The sequence below is a fragment of the Lutjanus erythropterus genome, chromosome 9, assembly GCF_056507025.1.
Source record: "Lutjanus erythropterus isolate fLutEry1 chromosome 9, fLutEry1.hap2, whole genome shotgun sequence".
Taxonomy (NCBI): Eukaryota; Metazoa; Chordata; class Actinopteri; order Lutjaniformes; family Lutjanidae; genus Lutjanus; species Lutjanus erythropterus.
In genome coordinates, this window is record NC_139325.1 from 25930154 (window position 1) to 25954421 (window position 24268).

Consider the following 24268-nt stretch of genomic DNA (forward strand, 5'->3'; position numbering starts at 1 on the left):
AGTGGGTCACGTACTTTCATTGTACAGTAGGCACAGTAAGCAGACAGACGGGTGTAAATAATCCTCTGTGGCCTCCGATTTTTATTCATAGATTCAGTTTACTCTAATTTTGCCGGCTCATTGTTGTGTCTGTTGCAGGCTCCTCCCTGGCGGCGGTGTGGCTCATGCATATTAATGAGCAAAATCTGCATAATTAGATGCAGTGTTATCATAATAATAAAGGCCTACAGTATAGAGTATCTCTTATAGGATCCTAGACTACAGATCAGATCTTTGAGCTTTGACCTAGAAAAGAACAAAGATGACTGTGTACTGCCAACATCCCTCTTTGGATCTGCAGCCATGGGCAATGAGAGGCACAGACGCACAAAACTTTATTGTCTCTAAGTTGTCTTTGAGCTGAGCTCTGCTGTATAAACATGAACATGAAAATACATGTATGTAAAACGTTACAGAAAAACTGTTGCAAGAAGTGTAGTTTTATGGTGAAGGTTGTAATACAATTCAAAGCTTCTGTTAAACCTGAGATGAAATTAAATCTGTCTTTTCAAAGCTTTTAGAAAAAATATGATTGTAGTCAATGGGAGAGACAAATAATTCTTTGATCCCTTTTGATGTGTGCCATGAATTACACATATAGGTTGCTGTTTGTCCTAAAACTGCTGAACTATCCGACTGTGAAGTTACGTGATTATAAAAACTACACACCCAAAAGGCAGCTGCTGTAGATACCTGTGTGTTTCTGTACCAGGATGTAGTCACATGAACAGTCTTACTCACTCTTTTGCTTCCCAGCTGATAAAAGGACCAGGAGCTGCTGGACAAAACACTTCAGGTAAGAGAATGTTACAGGGGACAGCGGTGATGATGATGATGATGTTGATGACATAATGTGCAAGATGAGAGATATAGTTTACACAAAACTTAACTAAACTATGGCAAACCTACAAAAAATTATGATCTTGTAAAATTATATTTTAGATGTGTAATTTGTGGCACAATTCAAATGGGATCAATTTTTTTTTTCTTTGCCACTGACTACAATTCATATTTTTTTCAAAGTGAAGTCCCATGGGGCGCACCGGAAGGGGAGGGACTTCATCTCTTTATACCCACATTAAGCATCTGGTGAACAGGCCAGCTATAGCAACAGCATGGTATGTTGGGTCATGATGCCCACAATTCAAGCTTCTCCCATTGTTATGTCCTGCCTGCCTATTGGAAACGCTATATATATCACAATAAAGACATTTTTATGTTAGGAAACTGTATTGCATTGTTGATTTCATCATCCCTTTTTTTCCTTCTCTGTGGCCACTTTTTGATCTTTCTTTCTTTCTTTCTTTCTTTCTTTCTTTCTTTCTTTCTTTCTTTCTTTCTTTCTTTCTTTCCGTTTGCCATTTGAATCACTCATTATATTGTCTGTACTCCTCTCTTCATCCATCTCTCTTTGTCTCCCTCCACCTCATGATGTGAGACACACACACACACACACACACACACACACACACACACACACACACACACACACACACACACACACACACAGACAAAGTTGATGATAATTATCGAACCCTCAGGGGGGGAGCTGCTAGCTTTGAATCTGGATTTAATGTGGTTTCAGAGTTTTGTATTTACTGCAACACTTGAGTCCACTCACTCTTCTATGTACGGATACCATAGATGCAAAACACACATGCAGTTGCACACATACACACAGTCATGATGACACACACATTCACACACAAACACACGCACTCAGGAGTCGTATGGTCAAATTATATGCAAGTACAGACACACACTCACACACACACACAATATACAATACATACACGTGCAAATAATCCCCTTTACCCCCCCACCCGTCTGTCTCACACACGCAGACCAATACGTGTACACACACACACACACACACACACACACACACACACACACACACACACACACACACACACACACACACACACACTCTCACGCTGGCTGGCTGTGTCCTGTGGTCTGTGTGTGCTGATAAGGGTTTAATCCTGATTGGAGCCTCAGTAAAAGGCTTTGTTATGAACACTAAATAGACTGGCCCTCGGCGAGCACACTGGGACACTGCTGATAACATATACACATGTGCACGGACACACGCAAAATGGATGCACATAAACACACATATACACACATTTATATATATATCTAACCTACAATACATAAAAAACTCAGGTTGTATACATTATATACCTGTGCAGGATGCACTTAAACACAAACATGTCAGGTGCAGACACATGCATACACACCGTCCACAAAATCTGCCCATAAAATCGTGTGCATGTGTGTCTGTATGTAAATGTGCGTGCGTGGAGTTTATCAGCGGCTTGATAAAGCTCTGGAGAGCAGTAAGTGCTGGCAGACCCCAGACTGAATACGCTGTAAATAGACTACTAATAGAGAGAAAGATTAGAGGACTGGAGGAGAGGACAGTAGAGGAGAGATATGAAAGAGAAGAGGAAGAAGGAGATGAGAGAGGAATAGTAATGTCAGCAGAGCCACAGTTTAACTCCGGATTTGACCAAACATGGGAGGAACTCCCACCACGTCACACCTGTGGCAGCAAAGTTAAACGTACTGCAGCTCTTACATGCAGACGTGTAAAGGTTTAAACATTTTTTGTCACTGCACCACAAGGGTCCACAGAAAGAATCTGGCAGACATACTCATACTTTTCTACAAGGTCTGTTTTTGTTCTCCCTAAAACTCATCTTAAAAATATCCAACAAGCTGAAATACATCTAGTTGTCCTCATCAGTAGGAATAGTACTCACTGTTCAGCCACGTCTCCAAGAAATAACATTTATATATGAATTTGAGGAGCACATAATGCTAACTGAATTATATTTTCTATGAAGAAATGTTGCTAATTAACTTGCCTGGAAGTCACAAAAATGTTCATATCAGTAAAAAGTTCATTGACAGTGTATTTCATTTTTTTTTTTTTGCCAAAAAGGCAATCTTGCAATCCACTATTCAGTCTTTCAACGCAAACAGGCCATTGTTCAATTTCAGTCACTGCAGTGTAGTGTTTTTGTGTTAATGTCTCATTTTTTTTTAGGAAATATGGTATGTTCACATGTTTTCACAGTAACTATAATGAGTAAGATGAATGATTACAGCCCAAGACATTTTTTATTCCATTTAACCATTTTAAAAAAGATATATTATATTGAGTTTTTTTAAAAGGGGTTCAGTACCTTCAACATCAATGAGCCAGTCTCTCCAGGAGCAGATAGTTCAGTTTTCTTCCTCTCTTGCGTGTGTCTCTGGTGCCAAAAAGCTGACTTGAAAAAGGGCTGAGAGGTCATCAGCCTCCACTGAGGAGTCCAACGGTGTTGAAACCTGTACACACAAATGCATTTCAAAATATCAGCAACAAATAAACACTTCCCTTTCTGGCCCTTACTCTATGAAACTATATGTTTTGTTTAAATGGAAGTTATTTGTGCCTCCTGAGTTGTGTATACATACAATAATAATACATAACAACAAGCTGAAATGGTATAACAACATTCAGAGCCTTTATGGACACTGACCAAAGAGTAAAAATTAATAAGTATGCATTGAAATGCACTAGTTTCAGATTTTGGATTTCACTTTTTTTTTTTCTTTTTAAACAAATAAAAAAAAAAATATGTAGGATGACAATATGACAGGACAACAGTTTGATATCCATGGTTGGGCTTATAGCAATCAGGAATAAATTACATGTTTAGTGCTGGCATTTCCAGTACAACCACAAACACTGCAATTAAACCCTGGAATCTCAAGTCCTATGTTCTCACCACAACCTAATTATGAAAACAATTTTGTATTATATGCATTTACATACAAACATAATATCTGGGAGACAGGGTTACATAGTAACAGCTTTTTCCTTGGCCTACATGAAAGTCAAGTGAATAAAAGGTGTAGATGGTAGAGACAGTAGAAAGTATACAATGACAAAAGAGAAACAAATAAGTAAATAAGACATAAAGGTGAACAGAAAGACCCTCTCTCTTCCTGACCACTGGGGGGGTTTGATGGTCTTAAGGCCTTGGTTGCATGTCACTACAGGGTGGACTGTCCAATAGAGTTAGAGTCCAATAATAAAGCAGAACCAGTGGATCCCATGAAAAAGAGTTTATCATTGATGCTGTACCATCCCTCTGTTGCTCTCCCTCCCTCTTTCCATTGTCTCTAATTTTAGACTTCAACATAAAGTGTCCTTTGAATGATCTCTGAGCAGCTCTAACCTGTAATCTTTGATAACAGACGTCCAGATTTTCCTCCCCTGCACCATTTCTCTTCCCTGAATTGACTGTCTGGTCAGTTAATCAGCAGATCCAGTCCCTTCCTGAGGTCACCGCGGCTGTGGGACATCTGCTCTTGACCTTTCATCAGTGACCTTTCTGCAGCCCGGGGGTCATTAGATGTATCCCAGTATCATTACAACTGTCCCAAGAGGTCAAACCTGAGGTCAAGGCTGCTCCTCGAGGTCAGAGGTGAGAGGTCGCTGCTCTGTCATCAATAACAAACAGGGTGCGGGGTCCATTGTTGTGTACAAGTAGTGACAGGCAGAGATGGAGGGGTCTGCTCCCACAGGGCCACATCAGTGGGATCAGGAGTGAAGCTCGGCCTTTGTTTGTTTGTATTTGACAGTTTTTTTAAAATGCAGAATACATTACAGACTACAGCTGCACTATGAGTTGCCCTTTTGGTGTTGAATCCATTCGTTTAAGATGAATGTTCACCTTGTGCTGTTCAGTCAGATGTGGTCGCTTGTTCAGGCACACAGGCTCTGCTGATTCAGTCCACAGGTTTCTTGTTTTTGAAAACACACACGCCCACACACACATCTGGGTACACACACCACTGTCACTGTCTGGACCACTTGCTTTCTCTGCCTCATGTCCTCATGAATAATTTTGTCTTCTTTTCTTTTCTTTGGTGTCCCATCCAACAAACACAAATCTTTGAAGAAAACTCAAAATGAATAAATATTAGAACTCTGGATTTGCCTTTTATAGTAATGTGGAAACAGAGCTGATCTATGAGCGTTTTTTTTTTTAATCTCAAGTGGCTGATTGTCACGTGAACCATGACATACCCAAAACATCTTTCTCCTGTATAAGACTGGGTACCAAACTTCAATACTTTTATGGCACTGACCTAATTGCCTTGATCCTGTTGAGCACTGAAAAACTTCTTTGTCATTCGGTAACAAATTTTGATCCCTTTATTTCCTCTTTTTTGGTAATGTTCTTACACCACAATTAATACATATAAGCAGTTTTTTAAAGACAGGGCAAAGCTGATAAACAAACCTGACCCTTTTCTCATTGCCATTACATGACTTTGCCTTTCTGTTCTTTTTTTCTGATGTGAGCCAAGACTCATTTCATATGTGTGTACAGAAGAGCACAGAGAGAGAAGTTTTTAAGTCTTTGTGCGTTCAGCTCTCAGTACTTTTGTAGCTTCTAAATGAATCTCTGTGGTTTGAAATTTTGTTTCTCTCCTGTGTTGCTGTTTGTACTTTCAGGTACCTGATTTATTTTACTGTTTCATGTTCTGGAAAGGAGATGTGCTACATTATTGCCGATTAACATTTCTTGATTTTGTTGCTTCATAATACAAGCTTTTAGATTAAAAAAAACTTTTATTATGACTACTTGATAGGAAGTAAATTGTTTATAAAATGTTTAGAGATTCATCACTAAATAAACACCTTCAAACAAGTGCAACTCCACTGTGCTGGGCTGACACACTGAGTTAAACTGAGTCAAGCCAAGCTGCACATGTTTATGAAAAAGGAGCAAAAGAGTCACAGAAGTTAACTGACAGAGGCACGAAACCTTCATCGCTTCTGCTGATAACGGGTGAAAATACCCTGGCCACTTGACCCAGGAGTGAATGTCAATTGCATCCTTTCCCACTGCAGACAAAAACAGATGTCAGTGGGTGTTGGTGGGTTTTTTGTCTTGTTTAAAAGGGGCTTAAGTAGTAAAGGCTCATTTATGGCCTCTTTAATAGATACCTCCATTTCAATTGATATAACTCTCACTGCCCACATACTTCCATGTGTCCTTTAAAGGGCCATGGGCGTTAAGCAATACATCCACTAGAGGGCGCTGCTCAGAGTCAAACGTTACCCTAAAGAAGAAGAGACAAAAATTTTTAACAACCACAAACTAGATGACGCTGGAGGAGACTGTAGTAATGCAGTTAAAAGCAGAGAAAGCCAGGAGCCAAGGCAGAGAGCGTGTCTAACGGTTAACATTGCATTGCTGACAAACTGACAGGTAAAAGTAGAGAAAACATTGTCAGACCTGGTCAGGCTGCTCTTTAGCACTGAGAAAGTAAGAGGTTTCACTCTGTTACTGCCACTATTTGCCAATACCACAAACAACACCTACACAGTTATTCCCTTCTTCTTTAGGTTAGACTATTTTTTGTTATTAATGTGCCTTTTAACACTCATTTATATATTTTAAGCAGTCAAATGCTGTCATTTTCTTCATTTTATTCCAGTTATCCAGGTTGAGTAAAGTGTGCAGAGTTGCTCCCAGTCTTTTAACAGCTTCCTCTTTTGAAGTGAATAATTGTACCATAATGTGTAATTTGTTAAAAGGGATTTTGTAAAATTGGTATAGAGTAAAGTATTGTTCAGTACTGAAGTCAAGATACTGGTTTTGAAAATCTTTGAACAATACTCAGCCGTACAGACTGCCCCTCATGTTCATTCTGGAAAAAACAAACAAGCTTCAAAAACTGAAAGTTGCTGGTTGTATGGTTGCTCGTAAAGTACCCAAAGGAAGAGTGTCTTTTCTGGTGTTTTGGAGTTTTAGACAACAAACTGATGCAGTGTGGATGGAAAACTTTGGAATGGCGTTTTCAAATTGTGGACATGGCCTCTATCACCTCCCTGTTTGTCACAATCTCTGCCGTTTCTTTCTCATTCAACTTTTTCCTCTGTTTCATTCTCACCTTCATTTCCTCATCCCCTTCTAGCGCCTCTGATTCTTACCCCCCTCTCGCTTCCCATCCCACCCCTCCCTCTGTGTAACCTTGCGGGGTAAAGCTCCATTGACATCTGCTTCATAAGTATTCAGGACTCAGCGCCTTTGACATTAATCAGCCTACAGTACATTATCTCTCCACTCCTCTCTGGCCCCCACCTCTCCCTCTTTTTGCCTCCTGCTCCTCCTCTCATCCCTATCGCCCCTCTTTCACCTCTCTCCTCTACCCTCAGCTGCCTCTCTTTGCCCCCCCTTTCCCTACTTTCTGCTGTCCCCTCCTCCCCTCCTATCACGCGTCTCAGCTTTCCATCCGCTGTTTCCTTATCACGGTGTGATAACCAGAAGAGAAAAGGGCATTACTAAGTATTTATGTTGCCTACCTGAACGTCTGGCTATCGAGATACATTGTCTATCTGTTTGCCTGCCAGTCCAAAGAGTAAGACAGCAACTTTAATATAGCAGTCACAATACAGCAAGGTCAACTCAGCCAGTAAGATTAGAAGAGAAAAAAAGTGGTTTAACAAACATAGGGCAAGAAAAAGTTCACTAGCGAGCAAATATTTATTTTAATTTTGGCTTTGGTTTTGGGTTAGGTGATGCATATCCACATAATGGACTGTAGTAGACTGTCGACCTCTTCACAATGCACCATGCCTTTTGCTCCGTGCATGCTGGGATAGGATCCAGCCCACTATGACCCTGAGCAGGATAAGTGAGCAGAGAAAATAGATGGATGGATGAATATCCATACTACATCTTTGCTGCACCCATGCAAGAGAAATGTATGACAGAAGCCAGTATAATTTTTCTACTGAAGAGAGAAACCTTCTGGCCTGTTGAATTTTGACAGAATTGGCTAAACTAAAACTGTGCCAAGCTCACTGGTTCTCCTAGTTAACTCTTTTCCCCCAAATGGCCAATGTAATATAGAGCTTCCTTTGTAAATAGCAAATTTTCTCTGCCAACCAATCAAGCCTTAATGCATTCAGACTAAAACACTGCACAGTAGTTTATAATACTGTGAGAAAGGATTTTTACAACCATGGAATGACTAAGATAAACAGTAGAATTTCCAAAATAATTACATTACAAGGTCATCTACTATAAATGTGTCTGTTGATGGATGTTGCCCAAAATTGCAGGTCCTTAAGTGGCCACATGAGGCTCGCTGCAAAAGTGAATCAATCCACATAGACTCCAAAAGTTAAATGCCCACCTTTGCAATGTTAACATTCTAGTACAGAAAATGTTTTCAGTCTTTATAGCTTACGTACTCCTTTATGACAACGTACAGTGAGGTTCACTCTCTGTTTTTAACCCATCCTAATAGAAAAAAAGGCCCTGACTGAATCCATGACTCTTTCGCAAAAGTGCTAACCCCACAGTGTGGCTACTTTGAGGGACAAACAGGAACCACACATATATTACACATATAGACATGGGCTTGTAAGTTTCCTCTGACTCCCCTAGTTGGACATCCAACTTTAGTTTCCAGTAGAAATTTCAAACTAGGAACTTTAAATTTCCCAGTTCAAATGGAGTGCACCATCACTGTGAGTCAACTGGCTGCTGACTACTTTGGGATGTAGCTAACCTCAAGATTACTTTCTTGGTATCCTTGTGTGCTTTCTGATATTTTCTGCCATGCTTGAGATCTCAGAGATGGACAAAGGTAGCTTTTTCATGATTCTTTTCTATAGAAAATGGTCGCCTCCAGAACTTCTGCTGGGGTAAGAGTTCAATTAAATTGAACTGTGGCTTTAAAAGTTGGCAGAAAATCTGTGTAGCGCATGCTGCTACAGATCATGTAGCTCTTTGAGATACAACCCGACTGCTCTTTCCATTGGAAATAATGGCCATGACCTGTGATGTAGAAATTGTGTGCTTGGTGTGAAAGCCCTGTTTCGCCTGTCTACAGCACATCAGCATGTAAGTCAAGCACTTATTTCTCATAGAGAGGGAGACTTTAACAACATCAACAGAGAACAAAATAGAGAGAGAGAGGAGGTAATAGTTGAGTTTATACGTCCACTTTCCAGAGGCATTCAAACACCACTGAAACTGAATGCTATACAACATAACATCAAGTGGATATGGTGCCTATAATGGCGTTTGACCCCCCTGGCAAGCAGATAATGGCTAATGCCAAATTATATACTTCAAAGTCTGTAAAACAATTCTGTGTTTTCCTTTAGACTCAAAGGAGATGGTCCTGACAACACCAATGTGGTGTGTACACATCATCATAGAGAGACTATCCCAGAAGGAGTAGATTATGGGAGTAGATGAGGACAAGGCGAGGTGTATAGCTGTCACACAGCACTCAGATTAGCTTGGAGGTGTGATGTATGCCTCCGCTGCTAGCTAACAAGGGATTATAAAGCTTCACATAATCCTGGATGGGCGGGCTGGCTCAGGACTCTCACTGTTACTGCATTAGCATTAAGCATTAATAGTGCCCTAGCATTAGTGTTAGCAGCTAATAGTGTCCCAGAATACATTAACAGCTAATAATGCGATGCTGTAAGATTAGCATTAGTTATAATAATGCCATAGCGTGCATTATGAGTGTGTGTGTGAGTGTTAGAGGACAGGATGTGTGTATGTGTGAGTGTAGTGAACAGGAGCGTACATAAGGTCTGTGACTGTTCTGTGTGTAGGTGGTGTGTAGGTACGTGTGTGTCAGTGCCAGTGGTGTGTATAGCAGCATGCATTAGCAGATGATAGAAAATGTACAGAGAGACAATAGAAGGTTACTGAAGACACTGACGGAGGGAAGATGGAGGCCGCACCAGGTGAGGGGTTTAACAGAGTGTGTAGCAGCATGCATTAGTTATAGCAGGCACTGATGCAGCAGTCACACACACACAAACACAAGGTCACCTCACAAAGGATATGTCATCTTCCCATATGCCACAGGAAGGTCAATTAAAACATACAGTAGAATAGACTTGAATGTACAAATTTGAGGACAGTACATTAGCACATTAACACATTAACACAGTGGCCTCATTAAACACTAAGGGCCCTATCTTAAAACTGTTGCAAAGCCATTGAGCTGGTGGTGCAGGTGGATTTGCTATCTTACACTGGCGCAGTTGCCATTTTTGCCCCATCTACAAGCTAGAAAATGAACTTGCACCTGGTCCGTGTGGTCATGCGTGGGAGGCCTAAAAATGGAGGCAAAACAAAGGCCTGGCGCATTTGCTATCATGTGCTTGGCGCACTGGAGTAAATACCACTTGCACCTTAGACCAGCTAAAACCTGGTTGAAGCGCAAAGTCTGTGGTGCAATCAGTCTGTCTGCACAAGATAGCAACTGGCGCATTTGGTTGTAGCACTCACATGTCTTTACAATCACAAAACACCTTCATTTATGTTAAATCTTCTCTGCAGGAATGTGGGCTAGTAAAGTGTCCTTTGAACATAATTTCCATCAGCAATAAAGTGTAAATACTGAAGTTAAAAGTGTGCGGGTGAGTGTGTCTTGTGCTTGGTTGAGGCATGCACACACGTCTCCACAATCAAAAAACACCAAGCGTAAACACCAAGGCTCTTAGGTTTTCAACAATCCCCTAAACCTAACTAAACAATTTTTTTGATCTGACACTGTTGCTGACAGAACATCATTTGTTGGTGCTTTCCAAAATTGTTACACATGACTACTACAAAAACAACTTAGATGATGGTTTGGTGATCTGCGATCAATCAATCTATTGTCTGGCCATGCTTGAAGGCAGAATTAGCTGTAGTTGTTTGAATGACCACACTCAAAAAATCAGAGGGGGGGGGGGGGGGGACCGTATAAAACATATACGTAGTCTTTGTGACGTCACTCATAGGTATCCAAAGACTGTGAAGCTTGTGAAGCGTGGTTGCTCCAGCCATTGCCATCTTGGTGTTGTCGTGCCAGCATCTGCCTAATTCCCAGCTAATCCAAAAATGGCAGAAGAGATGGAGCATGGTTGGAGCTGAGGAATCCATATGTTTAAAATACCTTGCGGCTAACCACCTGTGACTGCACCCACTTGTCACTGAAAGCGGCAACACTTGATTATGCATAACATAAAACAAGCCTTATTATAATTTAAACATGTTTATTTCTGCTGTGAAGTTGGGCATTTTGACATGTAGGGTTATGGGGACTCACTCAGTTTTTGAGCAAAACTCAAGTGGCCATTCAAGGAATTACAGTATAGATAGATAGATAGATAGATAGATAGATAGATAGATAGATAGATAGATAGATAGATAGATAAAAAGGGTTGGAGGTAAGGTAAAAGGGTTGGAGCAGGTGATATAAAAAGAGACAGAAGAAGCAAAAAAAGGAGGAAATAATAAGAATACATGTTGAAAGAATAAAATAGACAAAGAGGAGAGATGGAGACAAAATGCAGAAAAGGGGAAAAAGACAAACATTTCACAGAAAGAGGTATAATCATGCAGCCATTCAGTGGAGTCATTATCGGGCTGCAGGCTGTTCGCTTCTTTACAGAATAACAGCAGGGGTTCAGAGGAGCTTCTGAGCCACCCACAGATACACACCGAGAAAGGTCCTGCCAGCTACGGTACTATCTTTAGCCACAATTTTTTAAGTGGCATACCACTCAATCTCAGATTTTCTTCCTATGACCCAGGGAAGTAGAATGAGGATTTATGAAGTTGCAGATTAAACTGTATATTCCTGAGGAGGTGTTCAGCGGCTGAGGAGGTGGATTTGAAGCTTGCCGTCTTATATTCTTAAACGATTAAAGGAAAAACAGACAGACAGGAAGAGAGACAAAGGAAGAGACAGACTGATTGGTTAATTTTTGGTATCAGATGTTAATGGTTGACATATGTTAATTACTGCTGGTAATGATGCCATAGATTACTGCGTTAGATGACACAGGATGGTCGAGACAAAGGGCAGTCGTGTGTCTCACGGCCACCTCCCAAGGTGCTTGAAATCACAGTGCTATTAGAAGTGCATGTAAGTATGTGTGTGTGCGTGTGTGTGTGTGTGTGTATGAAAAATCCAGCGTAATTGCCCTGTCTATCCATATCCGCCCACAGCACCATGTGGGACCCCGGCTAAAGTGGCTGCCACTGCTTTAGAAATAGCCGTCTAAATGGCTGGAGGGAGTAGTAAAATACCCCATTGTCTCCATGGTCACATAGCTCGGCCTTAAGGGACCCATTTACTCACTCACTCCAACAAATAGAGGGCACCGAAATTCTTTCTTTGTGCACATTCGTTGGATTTTCAGTGAAATGCATCGTGGAGAGTTGTAGTGTGAAGTTTTTGGAGTGACATGATTTGCACAGCAGACCTTTCGTGTAATCCTCAGAAATCCCAACTGCCTGGTCTGCTGGACAGGACGTGGGCAATTTGATCACATCTGCCTTGTTAAAGGGATATCTTGACATTTTCAATCAAAGTTGGTCGGTTTCACAGGGCTCACTGAGGGAAAAAGTCTGATGCTCATTTATCCCCCAATTTGCTCTGGTTAATAATCGAAAGAAAATATGCCTCTAAGTCCATTCGTAGGATGTGTACAAAGATCTCATTACAGGCAGTCAAGTGGATGGTAAAGAATTACTTTGATGGACTTAATACATCATTAAAATACACCACCTCCAATTTCCACAGTTGCCTTCCCACAATAAGACAAGTTAGGGTTAATGGGATAGTTCAGATTATTTACTTATCAATAGCGTTTGTCCTACAGTAGATGGCTGTTGACATGCCCCCAGTTTGGAGAAGCAATGTATGTCTGTGAAGAGGGTCAGCAACAAAACATATTTAGCCACTTAAAAAAGGCTCATCTAAAAAAAAAAATAATCAGTATCAGTTAAAGGGTACTTTGTATTTAGAATATTTTCAACGCTTTACTTTGCCATCAGACAGCCTTTCCAGACAGGAAATGACTGTTAAATGAATCAAATATCCCTCTCTCTGATTCAAAGCAGTCATTTTACCCTGCAAGAACACAGGTGGTCTGGCTGGTCTACCGCTGTCTCAGCCTGTTAACAGATCGAGGCAGTGATAGAACGGCAAACCTCCTGTGTTGTTAGGTAAAATTACTGACTTTGCCAATGGAGTCTGGTTGGTTTAGAGTGAGTGACATTTAGCTTATTTTACAGCAGTATCATGTTGAAAAAGGCTGTCAGACACAAAGGTAAAGCAGCAATATAGAGTACACTTATAGTGATTTTTTTAGGTGGGCCTTTTTTTAAAGTGGTTTAAGTATGTTTGGATGCTCCCCTTGTCCACAGGAGAACACTGATTAGCCTCCGTGCTGGTACTCCTGCTGCTTCTCCAAACTGGGGATGTGCTGACCACCATCTACTGTAGGTAATACACTGACTATGGATTAATACCCCATACTTCAAATAATCTGAACTATCCCTTTAAGTACAGCACCTATACATACCTCTTCCTTGTACGGCATGGTTCAATATTTTGGAAAATATGCTAATGCACTTTGTTTCCACCTGACAGTACCACTCTCTTGTCTATGCTAAGCTAGGCTAATTTCCAGCTCTAATGCACAAAGACTATAACCTATTTCTTGGCCTTGTGAGTTCACATGATCTTGTTGTCAAAGTGAGGTTGCCTGGCAACCAGTGGAAATACTGCATAGAGGTACTGGGCTGATAAACTGTTGTTCGTCAAGAAGTTGTCATATGCCACAGATCTCCGTCTAAAACCACAAATTATAGTTTTTACGTTGCTGTTACTGTACTGTCAAACAAAAAAAAACAAAGTACAAAGGGTTAATTAGTGAGATTTAAGGGTGCTGATAGAATCATTTTCTAACACTGAACAGAGCCAGGTTAGATTTTTTTCCCTGCTCCGAGGTGATTTGCTGAGCTAGGCTAATTGACTCTTGGCTCTAGCTCCATACTTAACCCAGAGATAGAGAGAGGTGTCAACCCTCTCCTGTCTATTTTCTCTTCTTCAGCCTCAGTCTTCTTTCTCACCCCCTCCCGATATCTTTATCTTTACATTTATGTCTTGTATTTTCCTCTCTTTCTTTCCACCCATTGCTCTGAATACATATTGAACCCAGTCTTAAAACCTACACACACACAAATGCACAGAAACTCTTATACTTAACTAATGAGTAAATCCTCACTGCAGCTCTCTGTGTTTGTGTGGCTAATATTTGCCTATGTCTAAGTATGTGTCTTTGTCTATAAGTTGGATTGTGCATTTTGCTGAAATCAACACACACACACACACTCTCTATCAGGTGTAATTAATCAAATCTTGTCACCAATCTGTGATCATTTACATCTCCGCTGCTTACTACAACGTATATGTCTGTCTGCCAGTTTGAATGTGTGTGTATGTGTGTGTGTGTGTGTGTGTGTGTGTGTGTGTGTGTGTGAGTCACCTACACCATCTGGAGTATAGGAGAGTGTGCAAGAGCATGTTGTGACACAGAGGGGGTCCTCCGAAAACACACAGACACATTCTAACATCCCCCTCAAGCTGCAATGCATATCTCACACACACACACACACACACACACACACACACACACACACACACACACACACACACACAGATTTATGTGTTCATTACTAACCATATTCACAGCCTACATCTCACACCTGTGCTCTCGTCTCTGTTACATGCTTGGAGGTGTGTGTCCATGTCGGTGTACATGAGGACTCCTGCTGAGAAAGGAATCCCTCATTTCAGGATGGTGAGACTCGCAAGAAAAAATGCCCTTTCATTTTTTGCCTTGACCTTAATTTGATAGACAGACAGACAAACTGGGGGGAGAAAACGAGGAAGATTACATTCAACACAGGTTTCGGACTGTGGACATTGTGATTACATAGTACATGCTTTAGAGCACTCGATAACAGAGACACCCCTGAAAAAATCAATTTTTATACTATTGCATTATAGTAATAATTGGATTTGGTTTTCTGAGACTGTAGAAATGTTCTTTTTACTTGATTTATGATTTTGGTTAGTGCATGTCTCACTTAGCTTTTTCTCCTGTAGAAATTCTGACCTTATTTTAAAACTCCCACTAAAATGTCAGTTATTGTTGTGACAGTGCCGTGAACCTTTATATTTGTAAGGTCTTCCTTTTGTATTTAACTTTTTAATATCTTATAAGTACATACTCTATGGTAGACTCCTAATTCATTTTTCTTGCCATGACTGAGTGGATTCATAACTTTTTATGCGATGTGCCGCTGCAACAAGCCCCACAAGAAGAGTCAAAAGTTTCTAACAACAACAAACATGGCCACGCTGGAGGAGATTATAATAATGTACCTTACAGGAAAGAGGCAAAAGCGGAGGCAGCGTTGTAGACAGTGATGGTCTGTGAGGCTGTTACATACATCCTGACATGTGGCTGGAGAATTTTTTTCACTAATTGGTGACAAACGTCATTTCCACTACTTTCAGATTTTGAAGGCTTCCTTGTTGTGTTCTGTCCTTGTGCCTCACTTGAACTATTCGGTACATTTCTGGATGAAGTGAACACAGAGTATGGACAAAAGGCTCCATCTTCATTTAATGTTTAGCATAAATGAACCTTAAGAGTGACAAAATCTATGCAGGATGGATGGATCAAGCACACCCAGACCTGCACCCGGGAGACCATTGTTCACATACCGTGTATAACTGATTTTGTAAAAATTTTAACTTACATCTGCAAGTTACCTTATGTTATAGGCTAATTAACCTAAATCATGTACATGATGTAACTTAGCTTTTTAATTTCATCCAAACCATTATCTTTTCCTAAATCTAAGTAGTTTTGGTGTTGAAACCAAACCAAACTGAAACCATTTCACCATGTGACGACAAATGTCTGGTTAGCCTGTAGTCGGTACCCTCCAAGGGTCATATATGTTGTTTTAGGTGTCATTGGAAAACAACCTCTTTTGTTGTTACATATAATGACATGTTCATTTTGATGTAAAGACCTAAAATAAATCAAACAGGACCATTATTTTCAAGTTAAGTTGAGTCAATTTTATTTATATAGCCGGAAATATAAAAACTGCCTCAAAGGGCTTCATAATCTGTTCAACAGATTGCGCCTTCAGTCAAATCAATCAAATCATAGACTCTATTGTTCTGATTGGCATTTGGAAGTCCTCTGACAACAGTATCTTCAAAGACAAACATAAAGTTAGTGGCTGTATGGCAATGTGTGCAAGAGCATGAAAAAAATTAAGATTCAGAGGAGCTGTACAGACATTGAAAGTTTGCTCAGCGGTACTCGCTGAGATCTGAGGTCTTGAAAGAGATGCCAGCACGCCTTTAATTTAGTGAAGTCCCAAGGCAAGAGGGGGCTTAGCTTATAGAACGATGCAGTCTGAGGCTGCATACACACTCGAGGACAATAACCTTGATCATGGGAACTCTTCAGAATCCATCACCGCTTGGAAGTGTGATTTATGTTTGAAAGAACGTCTTTCAGGACACACAAGAGAAACAGAGGAGGATGCACCACTCACGGCCTAAAGGCAGGGCTTCCCTTGTACACTTTTCTGTGAGAACACACTCAGTAATGTCATTACTATAATCCAGAGACTTGTTCAGGGACAGTTTCAAAAGAAAGAGCTGCAGCTGGGATGTTTCCTCTTAAAATCAATGCAGGAAATAACCTCCCTAGACCCGAGCTGAGCTGCACTGGGAAGTGAAACAGATGCCTCTACTGTACATGTTGTAAAGTGTGAAGATGCTTCAAAATGATGACTACTGAGATGACTGTGATGAGAGGCTGACACGTGCAGAAGGCCAGTCAATTAGACATCATGTTCAGAGTGTGAATACAGTCACAGGGGCCACAGAAACACAAAATTCTGCACCGGTGGAATTATTAAATGAACACACACACTTTACTGAGTCGTGATAACATATTACCAGGTGTAAATGAGCAAGAAACACAAGTATTAAGTACTTAAACATGCCGAACTTGACCTTAATTAACACACAGTATCACATTCTCCTCTTTGCTGTGCATTAATGGACTGCAAATGTGTGTGTGTCAGCGTGTGTGTCAGCATGCGTGTGTGTGTGTGGTGGGGGTTCTTTCATCATCTACATGAAAATGAGAGGGCCACTGCATTGTTCCCTCTGACAAAAACAAACCCACACACACACACAGATTGGTTTCAGTGTGTCTGCCAGTGTGTTTCTGTGTGTATATGCTCATGCATCAATGTGTGTGTGTGTCCTTTTCCACACTATTGTTTACATGTTAATCCCAACAACTCCATTCACCAAACCTTCTTATAGCTCCACATGGGGTAAGCATATGTGTGTGTGTGTGTGTGTGTGTGTGTGTGTGTGTGTGTGTGTGTGTGTGTGTGTGTGTGCATGTGTGCGTGTGTGTTTCAGAGCAGACGGTCTATGTATGTGTTGTGGTTGTGTTTGACCCCCTGTAGTCTGTCATTGTATCAGTGACCAGGCTGAAGGCAACACACTCATTTAAATACAATGAAATGGACATTAAAGAAATAATAAACCAGTCAGATGTTCATTTCTTTTCTTCTGAAGCACCAGGAAACATAATCTCAAATGTCTGACGCCGTTTTCTTGAAACATTATCCTGATGAGACAAAATTCCATATCCCAAAGGGAAACACTCATATATTTCTGCAACATGAGCTAGCTAACATTAACTAATCTATGTAAGCTATGTTAGGCTAACTGAGAAGGAAACTTAAAAGTAATTCTTGCAAGGGTTTCTTCAGATGTTGAAGTCTGTGCAGATGCCACAACTTTATTTTTGAGTTGCACAAATTGCACAGAACATAGACGTTCTTGTTTGGCACATTTTTGAAAATAAGGTGATGGCGAGTTTATTGAGCATTAGCTATGTTTCAGAAATTTAAAGTAGCCATATTTTAAATATGTAATCAAAAATGTAATCAAGTAATCCTTGACAGTGTAATTACAGTATAATCTATTTGCACATACTGATTGTACTTACTTTATGTTAAGCATGTATGTTAGGTTACTTTTGTTATCTGATCTTGCAGTACAGGAGGGTTAAACAAGATTCAGTCATAAGCAACACATACTGCAACACCCTGTTGCTCACAACCTGATGGTTGGTTAATTATGGGAAAAGTAATATCAAATGATGTCCCCTGTTTATCCCAGTAATGGAAAATGAGGTTTATTGCTTTTTCTATCTGTGCATTCACAACTATTGTAGCCAGTAGGCGGTTTGTCACAGTGTCAGAAGGAACCCAGAACAACAGGTAACATGCACAACACTTTCTCACCACTAATCAAAAGAAATGCCTTCTTTTCTTGCAAGAAATGTGTATCAGCAAATATACATGTACTGTGGGAGATTTAGAGCTGGCAAAAGCGAATTTGTCCTTGAAAAAGCCACTAAATCAAGTCTATTTAGCAAAACAAGATGGATCAAATTGGGATAAAAATTCATCCACACTCCACAAATCTCCTGTTTGTTTCCATCCTTTATATATTTTCCACCACAGGCTGCCATCAAGACCATCAAACGTCTCTCTCCTCACTCACTGATACTAGGTGTATAGCCTACAGTGTCCAGGTGCATGGATGCAGGTTTGCTTTCGCTATAGTGTCAGCATCATCTGTACTTGTGTCCTTTTATGCAAATTAAGTTCAAATACAGTTCAGCCAACCTGATATTCTTATGAAACGACCACTACGGAGATGAAGAGACACAACCTCATTCAGCTTAATGAAATAAGAATTACACAATGTGTGTGTAGTGTTGTTGCTTGTTTTTCATTTGATTAGAAACCTTGTTACTAAAGGAAACATTAAATAGGACAGCCTCACCGCCCACTATGTCAGTTTAGCCTGTCTGCCCTGAGGCGAGCTAAGACAGTAAACTGGAGACAGAATGTGGTGACATCTTGTAGGATTTATGAGGCAGGCAGTCGGTGCACTGCAGCAAGTGAGAAGGAGGAGACATCAGTCTCAAAGAAAAACAAAGCCATACTTTTCAGATCAGCACACCATTCCTGCTTCAAACAATGAGCTTAAAAAGCTTTGGGAAATCCTGACCTACCCTCATAACTGAAAACTCTGACCTTTCTGGACTCTAAGCAATGAAGATCACTTGAAGAGGAAGAAAGGAAAAATGTTCCTTTCAAAGTTCCTCACAGGGTAGAAATGGAGAGATCCTTACATTTAAGCCTGACATCAAGACACCAACTGTTAAATGACAAATCATGACGAAAACAGAAAATCAACAGACACAAAAACCACTGATTAAATCATTAATTTCAGGGTTATTTATGGATTTTGTCGTGCAAGAGGACATTAATCTTTTCACTGCAAACTGCCTCACAGAAGGTTGTTTTGGCTGAGGAAGTTGGCTGACAGTTTTGGACTTTTTAAAGTTATTTGGGAGTTTCAATATGTTTCAGGAAGACAGATGGAGAAATGATGTGCATGATTGGGCGGTTCTGTGTTTTTTTCTGTGGCCACTGGAAACATCTTCAATACTTAAATTTCATGACATAAACAATAAGTCCCAAACACGTCATTTTATGTCAGCATTGGTCTCAAGGTTCAGGTTCTTTTAAAACAGTTGTTTTTTGAGCCATTTTCAACATATGAAATGCAGATTTTTAGAAAGTTGGCAAGAAACACCAATATTAATGTGTTTCATCACAACACAGTCACATAAATTAGTTCACAGGTTAAAAAATGTTTAACTGTGAAGTATGTCTTTATTTGTCAGGCTTCCAGAGCCTAATTTGACTCTTGATTAGTGCTTTAATAAAATGAGGTGCACTGAAAAGGTCAACCAATCCCTGTTTATTGGCATCAGTGAGATGAATATGTACAGTTCTGTTACCTGCTACAGGTGCCTAATTAGTGATCAAAATACAGGCCAATCCTGGTGAAATTAAAAGTCAAAGACATGTCTGCATCCTCTTATTTTTGATGATATTACTTTATAACTTACATGAACATTTACACTCTGAACCACAAATATCAAACAGCCAATAATATTAAATCTCTTCACTGAAATGAGATGAGAGGGGTGATTAGATCAAGTGTCTGAAAAACATCTTTTCAGTTGTAGCTGATTTTGTCACTCCCTGCGAAATAACAGGCAAAACCTCTACAATCCACCAATCCACACAATATTTGCATAACATTAACCCCTGATGAAAGTATTTGGATTGAGTCACTGGCAGAAGTTGTAAAATTAACTGTTGTAAAGTTCCTGTTTTTTATGTTAACATAAAGTGGAGCCAGATTTTATGTTTGTTAGTGGCAACAAAGATGCCGTTAATTTAGTGTCTTTCAACACCATAAAATCAAGAGTACAGAGCGTAAAAATGAGAAAGTGATATTAGATAAAGGAGAAAAATAGATTTTACAACTACTGAGAGAGGAGATGAAAATCAAAATGCATTAGCATAGCTGCTCTTTGTCCCCAGTCTGTCTCCTTACTCTCTGTGTCTAATGAGTAACCAATGGTCTGCCAGACAGAGATGAGGAGGGCGTGTGTGTGTCTGTGTGTGTGTGTGTGTCTGTGTGTGTTGTCCCAGTGTTAGCCTGTCTGTCCCTGTGGACTGTACTGTGACAGATAGATGGATGTCCCTTGAAACAACAGCTGATTACGAGACATGCAGTCAAAACACACAACCTCCTGAACAGAGCTGAATGTGTCAGAGACATGTGCTGCAGATTCATCGTCATGTTTTCTGAAATGTAAACAAAACATATAAAGTAGATGACGATGTCGAGTCGCCTGCTTTGACCCCGGCCTGCGCCGACACTCGTCAAGGTCTACAAATCATTAAGACCTAAAGGACAGGGACATTTTTTATTTCCAGAAAGCAGGAGACAGGCATCTGGGGAACTATATTTTTTGGACCATATCAGCACACCATTCCCTCTTCAAACGATGAGCTTAAAAAGCTTCAGGAAATCCTGGCTCACCCTCATAACTGAAAACTCTGACCTTTCTGGACTGTTTAAGCAATGAAGATCACTTGAAGAGGAAGAAAGGAAAAAATGTTTCTTTCAAAGTGCCTTACAGGGCGGAAATGGAGAGACCCTCACATTTAAACTTGACACGTAGACACCACTTGTTAAATGACAGTAATGAACCGTACAAGTTATCCAAGTAACACAACAGTTTTCAAACCACTGACTAACTTTGTCATTTTCTACCTCTTTGTATGTCGTCACTGCAAACTTCCTCACAGAAGCTTTGAACTTTTTGAAGTTACATGGGAGCATAAATTTGTCCTGTGATTGATGTGAACAGTTGGCCAATTAGCTATAAAAATTTATGACTGATCTTGGGATATAAGTCAAAGCAAACACTTTATCAAAAGCCGAGGACCTTTAATGAGGGAACAAATTGGTTTCAAGTTAAAGACAGATTAAGTGAGTGCGTGATGAACTGTCCCTTTATTGTTAGTTACTGAATCTTTTTGACTGGACAACAGTTCATAATTACCAAGAAGAATTTATTCCTCTACATATGGTGTCTCCATCTGGAGACTGTGATATGTGAGACAGCTAGTTATGTAGCTATCCAAATAACTCTACAGTTACAACTACATCTGCAACCTGACAAAGTTTATATGGCAGTTCTCTTTGTCATATACAGTCTCCCTACTGTACACACCTTAATACTTTCAGTGCATTTGTGTATCCTTCAGTAGACCTGTTACGTAATTTCACAGTATGAATACTTACTCATTATGTATTTGATCATATTCTCATTTAAATGTCTTTTTATATACATATATTTATATACATGTTAAGACCTATCTACTGGTTGCACGTGGATTTCATTTGTTTTTCTTCACCTGAAAAGGTTGCTGCTGCTGCTGCTAGTCTTTTTCAGAGGCGGCAAAAGTTCACACTTGAGCAGAAGTACAGATACTTGTGTAAAAATAGAAGCACTGATTCAACTTCCTCATGAATTGTACTCAAAGTATAAAATTACAACGTAGCTGTACTTGATGCTTTTCATCTCGTTACATCTTCGCTGTCAGTTTTTTATTTTGTTACTTCTTCTTTGTCTTGCTACATTTTGTTTTCCACCCTGTTGTCTGTTTTGTCTGTTAAGTAGTTGTTCATCCTGTTATGCTGCTTTTTTTTTTTTTATGCCTTTAATTGCGGAGGACAGCTGAAGATACGACGGGAAAGGGGGAGAGAGAGTGGGGGAATGACATGCAGCAGAGGGCTGTAGGTGGGAGTCAAACCCATGGCTGCTATAGAGGACTCACAGCCTCAGTACACAGAGTGAACACACTATCACCCTAACTTACAATGCCAGTGTCTTGTCACATCTTGTTTTCATCATGTTAAGTCTCTTTTGTCTTTTTCCTATTTCCTTTGTATTTTCCTGCAGACTTATATTCCCATAGGAATGACTGAAACTGGGTAATATAGCACTTTTAAATATCACAATCATCAAATGATCCCTTTGCATGTTTTTAAACAATAACCAAAATGACTGGTAACCTTTATGTCATGTTCATGTCATCTCATGTCACCTACTTCTTCAGTCAGATAGTTCCTCCTTCTCTTTTACTGAGGAAAACAAAATTGTGAATGATTGCATGAAATACTGAAAATGTTCAAACAACTGTGTACTTGAAGAACAGCTGTCTGTTTTTAAAGTTCTCTGGTTGTTTTGTGCTTGATGTGTGCAATCCAGCACAATTTAGCCCGGCTGCACAGCGTAAAAAACATAGTTAACAATCTTTACAATAATACTGTTGTTTGTTTATATTCCATTAGTCATGCTGATATAATGAGATTGTGTTTTATGGGCATTAAAACATTAAACATACAACTTAAAAGTTTTATATTTTTTTAAATTTCATTTCCCTGGCTGCGCTATCTACTGTAGATAAGAACCTCTTCCTTCTTCTTAGAGTCGCATGGCAGGAAGCCAGATGCAGCACAGATGACCTTTATAAGTTAAACTTCGATGTAACTTTAAGCTTTTGGCAATAATTGGAGTCGTACTCAGTCACTATGGACACAGATGGATTTATAGAAAGACCACAATATCATACTACAAATGGGTGAAAATAGAAACAATGCTCTTATTTATAAACTCTTTACATGGAAAACTCTGATACATCTCCAAGGGATATAGAGGTCCATTTCCAAAACACCATTCTGTCATGAGGACATAAAGGTCTTGTCCCCCTGTCTTCTAGGTTTGTAGTAAAATTAGTCATGCTATCAGAAATGTATTGCACCTAGACAATAGAAGTAATATGTGCAATTCCCTTTTTTTTAAAAATTGGACTTGTGAACTGTGCAAAGATTGAATTCAAGCAAAACTCTACCGTAGTTCAGATTAATAGCCATGTGCAGCAGAGCAGGCGGCACAGCTGAGAGCCAAGTGTCCCTTCTGCTCATATGGACAGGGCCAACAGCCAATTAAAGCCCTTGTTCAGGTTTTGGGCCAATTAGAGCCATTGGTCAGAGCTCTGGACAAGTATAAAGTATTAGTCTGTGCTTTTACCCAAAACTCATGGTGATGAGTCTGCGCTGCCTCCTTCTTCTCGTAGACTCTTATTCAGAACATCCATTTACTTTTTCAGTTATCTGCTTCATATTTTACTTTATGTGTTTTATATCGTGGCATGAAGTCTAACATGCTGACTAACACCCAGTAGGAAATGTTACACACCAACATCCGAAGGCGAAGACTTAAAGGTAGAATTAGTAGGATTTGCCAGAGCTGTTCGTAAACGTACCAGAAAGATAGGATGTCAAATACCAACTTTCTGGGATGATAAAGCATCCTGAGTACAGACAAATAAAGAGAAAATAACTAAATACAGGCAGAGGGCATGGTCTCTGCAGATACAGACACCACCACACACTTCTAGTTGGTCATAAGTGATGACTGGAAGGGATTATGTTTATATTATAAACTTATATGTGCAATATTTGTAGGAAAATATTGCATATTATGCCTTTAAAGAAAAAGAAACATCATCATGGCACTTCGCTGCAGTGCGCTGTGTAGACCATGCTGACACAAGAGAAGCAGGAAACACAACTGCTGAGCGAGGTAGCTAGATACTTAGCGTGCTAATGTCAAACAGCTAATAAGCAATAATATACCTCAGTATTCCTACTTGCTTTCTCTGGAGATTGACATGCACAAATTTCTTATGTTTTGATGGCATCATGACTTGCTGACAGTGATTTGTGCTTCTTTAGTTGAGTTTACTTTAGTTTATTTCAGTCATTTTAC

The 24268-nt window shown here is 39.9% G+C and overlaps 1 long non-coding RNA gene across 1 annotated transcript in view; it reads right to left on the reverse strand.

Annotated features, from left to right (window-relative positions):
- LOC146321647 (uncharacterized) overlaps positions 1–24268 on the reverse strand; it is a 196453-nt gene that overhangs the window by 3512 nt on the left and 168673 nt on the right. The window contains exon 5 of the long non-coding RNA XR_014771407.1: positions 3234–3378. This is a non-coding gene — a long non-coding RNA (uncharacterized LOC146321647). The remainder of the gene's footprint in view (positions 1–3233; positions 3379–24268) is intronic.